The 4,808-nt window shown below is 37.5% G+C and overlaps 1 long non-coding RNA gene across 1 annotated transcript; it reads right to left on the bottom strand.

The window, feature by feature from the left end:
• Positions 1-952: 952 nt before the first annotated feature.
• On the bottom strand, positions 953-2,973 carry LOC149455472 (uncharacterized). The gene is made up of 2 exons (XR_016314051.1): positions 2,638-2,973; positions 953-1,682 (listed from the first exon to the last, which is right to left on the bottom strand). It is a non-coding gene; the product is annotated as an uncharacterized LOC149455472 (long non-coding RNA).
• Positions 2,974-4,808: the final 1,835 nt, after the last annotated feature.

Below are 4,808 nucleotides of genomic sequence, written 5' to 3'. Positions count from 1 at the left end.
ATGAAGGATGAATTACTATAGGGGGGGATGAATTACTATATGGGGGATGAATTACTATGGGGGATGAATTACTATGGGGGATGAATTACTATATGGGGGATGAATTACTATATGGGGGATGAATTACTATGGGGGATGAATTACTATGGGGGATGAATTACTATATGGGGGATGAATTACTATGGGGGATGAATTACTATGGGGGATGAATTACTATATGGGGGATGAATTACTATGGGGGATGAATTACTATATGGGGGATGAATTACTATGGGGGATGAATTACTATATGGGGGATGAATTACTATGGGGGATGAATTACTATGGGGGATGAATTACTATATGGGGGATGAATTACTATGGGGGGTGAATTACTATGGGGGGATGAATTACTATATGGGGGATGAATTACTATATGGGGGATTAATTACTATGCTTACTATGGGGGAATATTACTATACTTACTATGGATGACACATACACATCGTTCATCTACTCTTGGTCCGGCCCCCGGGTCCAATATATGAACCCATTGCGGCCCTCAAGTCAAAAAGTTTGCCCACCCCTGTCATAGACAATATCAAATTAACCAATTGACTGGATTTCAAGCATTGTTTGTGACTTTTGAGCAGTTTCTATACTGTAAGAGGGTCGCAAATGAGTGCCTTAAGCAACTGGTGATACTCATTATCAGGGCCAGAAGTACTGTTTGTGTGCTACTGTCAACATTGAGTGAGAAACATGGAAACCTGACCAAAGATTTACTTGTGGGAGGATGGACAGATATCTCTCCTTATCCTTATTGGGGATATATCTGTTCATCTATGGCCGGGTTTTAGCTCAGTAGATCAATATGCATGTTATTGATATTCAAACACATGCGTAATACGCATACACAATTTGTATAAAAGGAAAAAATAAAAATGAATACAAAAAGCAATGTAAAACATGCAAAGTCTTCAGCACACATTTATTCTGGGAATTTAGAGCTGAGCATTTATTTTCAGATCAGACTGTCCAAATATGTTCAGACTTGATGTCTTGTTGTCTCAACTCATGGACCATGCATGGCCTGATCTTCTTGATCTTTTCTATTACTAGATCATACAGGGAACAAAGCAGAATTGCATAAATACCAAATCCATGGAGAAATGAAGATTTGTCATATTGCTTCTTCATGCTCTATACACAAACAAGTTTGCATGGCATGCTATCACTACAGTTATGTCCATGTTTCTAGTATATATTTATTTCTCCTTTTGTATTGCAACTGTACCCTACCAAGTCAATGCTTATCAAAGTGACCTTGTGTAAAGATTTACAGATATTTTATAGCCGCCCATTAGCCTTGCCAGCATCCATTAAAATCACAAGTTACTATTGATTTTGTGTAGTGTTCAAGACCAGAAGATTTCTGGCTCGGAGAAGTATTTCAGAATGGCGATTTCAGAGAGTGGCGTCCAAACAAGTTTGGTAAGAGTTATTTCAGTCACTATGAGCACAAAAATTTGGCTAAATCTCAGCTTTTGGAAGATTATTAAGTTGCCTGACCTCCATCGTCCGCTGTGTATTTCATAATAAAAACTGTTCATAGATTTCACTGTGCACTCAAGGTGCCCTTTTCCATATGGCAGAAAATCCTGTTCTATAAGCACTGGCGTCATACAGGAATATGCGAACACCTGGAACAAATTGTGAGAACTGTCAAGGTGAAATTTTACATTGATATTTATCAAAAATCTTCAAAACTCAACTGTAGGCACAGGGGTTTTTTAATTTATTTTTAACGTTAACATTTTCCGTAACTGCTATTAAATATGTAAAGCTGGGTACACACTAGTAGAATTTCTAATGACATTTTTAAAAAATTCTTAGGAAAATTTGTATGAAATTTCTCAGAATATTTGAATGTCATTTGAAAATATTTCAAGATTTTGTTTGCTTTTAATATTCGATTTTGGAATAAATGGACTTTACCAAACAAAAAACACATTCAAATGCAGCGTGTTTTCTGAATGATGCCTATGCCGAAAAATTGACCTTCTGTGTTGACTATGCAGCAGGGCAGTCACTCGGTACAGGTCCTGGATGCCAGAAGATCCTTTGCCAAGAGTACAGTCAAGTCAATGATCTCACATTTGTTTGCTGCTGTTAAGATATCTAGTGCTAGTTACTAGCAGTCCTAGCATAAACAGACATATGAGAACTACATGAGTGTCCAATAATTATCTGCACTTAACTACACCAAATGTGAACTGCTGCAACCGATTTATCTGAATACTTAAATAAATATCAATCTAAATAGACTGTGCTGTTCCTTTAAATAAAATATGCATAAATAAATTCAATAATATGTGCCCATATAAATAATAAGTGAAACAATATTCCCACAATTAATTTGCAAATATATAACTTCACCATAAACATGAACAGAGGCGAATATATAAATATTTAAATAAAAGAATGAAAATTCATATGCAAATATATACCATCAATATGAGTAGTGAATATATAAATGAATAAATAAATTAAAAAGTTCCAAAGTAAACCGTGGAGAAAGTGCTCTGTGCTGCAAAACATCATATAAAGTGCTTCTGTGCTCAGAAGGTGCTTCTAAGAAAAAAGCAAGCTTCTTACCAAAATGAAATGATCGCAAGCTATAGAGATCAAGCAAGCATGTGCGTCACAACTCCAGGCTGGCACTCTCACTGCCAGAGCACTGGAAAAATAACTGCATTCAGCAAAAAGGTATGCAGTCCCACCAAGAATCGGTTCTAATGTCCTGTACAGTTCATCACGATGATATATGGAAGGATTAAGCAAGGAGAAGCCTCAGTGGTGCGGTGTCAGTAAGCACGTTGGTGCACGATGACGTCACACAAAGATTCTGTCTGACGCATTTCCCCAAAAATGGTGTCCTCTGGGATTGGAGATCACTTGTGTAACGTCATCAATTGTCATTTTAAAGGGAAAAAGACACTGGAAGGACTTTCCGAATACATACACCTGCAAGATGACAATATAAACCTATTGCCAAAGCAGCGAAATGGCTAAAATTAACCAGAATTAGGTAATAATCATTACCCAAACTTACATAAAACTAAAAATGAAATATAATAAAAGATATTTTAAAATGACCACAAATATATGTACGCAATGTTTAACCGCAGTAAATACCAGATAAAAATGGAATGGCACCATCTTGTGGCTGCATGTAAGCTCCAAAAAAGTGTACATGTTATTCAATGCAATACTCTAAAGCAAAAATTAACAATAAAAATGATTACAATATTGGGATGAATAAAAAAAACCACAAATAAATAAATGAATATAATATAAATCAAACAAGAATAAAAATGCCATTCAGATGACTAAAAAATATATACATTAAATTTTTTAAAGTATGCACAACATGGCAGGAAAAGGATGGAAATACATCTTAATATATTAATCATAATGCGACCCAAAAATATTTTTTGTAAATAACCCAAATTGTATCTTAACCACTTCCTGTCCGGACACTTTTACCCTCTTCCTGTCCAGGGCAATTTTCAACTTTCAGCGCTATCACACTTTGAATGACAATTGCGCGGTCATGCAACACTGTACCCATATGAATTTTTTACCATTTTTTTGAGACAGATAAAGCTTTATTTTGGTGGTATTTATTCACTGCTGGGATTTTTATTTTTTTTGCTATGTAAATGAAAATGTCCAAAAATATTGAAAAAAAGTGTTTTTCTTATAAAATTTTGCAAATAAATAATATTTCATCATAAATCGTGGCCAAAATTTATTCCATTATCTTTTTAGTACATACTATTTTTTTTACATACTGTCACCCTAGCAGTACAGTGTCACCATGTTGACACTGTACTTCTTGTGGGGGGTGGTGAAGATTTTTTTTTTTTACACTGATTGCTTTTACACCCATATAGGATGTAAAAGCAATCATTTCTCTTTCTCTCTGTCTGCATTCCTGCAGCCATTGAGAACTACTGAGTGAGCTGTGATTAGTCACAGCTTGTCACATGGTACAAGGCTGTTGTGAATAGCCTTGTACCATGTGACCTCTGTGATCATTCACAGATTTCACACGTAGTAAGCAATGATGTCATAAGTGACATCTTGCTTACTACTTTGCATGTGATCACTGATTGGCCAATCAGTGATCACATGATCGGGACCTCGTACAGAGGTCCCGTCTGACGATCAGTGTTTCACTGTGTCCGGAGACACAGTGGGCACCAGATCGCGGTGCTGCGCGCTCCCAGGGAGCACGCACAAGCAGGGTGCAGGGAGGCCGTTTATAGACGGCCACCCGACCCTGCAGTGCCACCGTCTGGCCATTTATATACAACGGCTGGACGGGAGGTGGTTAATTATTATTGATAAAGGAATTGATATTCCATTCAACATTAAGACCCCATGGTTGGTGGGTCTAAGGCTGGGTTCACACTGATGCGGTGCGGAATTCGCAGCTTTTTCTGTGAAATTCCGCACCACATCAGAATTGCACCCCGTTCATGCAAACCAATGTGGGTGTGTATGTTAAGTTAACAACACCCCAAAATCGGTCCGCAAAACGCAGTGTGATGTGCAGAATCGGATCAAATAGCTGTGAATACCCATGTGATCTGATTCTAGTACAGACCCAATAAAGGGTCCTACATCTTTTTGGTGCGGGTGCAGTGCGATTGGAGCCATACATCGCACCGCATGCAAATCGCATGTGATTTACACAGGAATGCGGTGCGAATCACATGCAGTGTACCACACCGCATTAGTGTGAACCTAGCTTTAAGGTA

This window comes from Staurois parvus, unplaced genomic scaffold, assembly GCF_062004578.1.
Source record: "Staurois parvus isolate SC_StPar_1 unplaced genomic scaffold, SC_StPar_1.0 ptg000393l, whole genome shotgun sequence".
Taxonomy (NCBI): domain Eukaryota; kingdom Metazoa; phylum Chordata; class Amphibia; order Anura; family Ranidae; genus Staurois; species Staurois parvus.
Note: the sequence above shows the minus strand (reverse complement) of the source record. Positions and strands in the feature narration are given on the sequence as shown.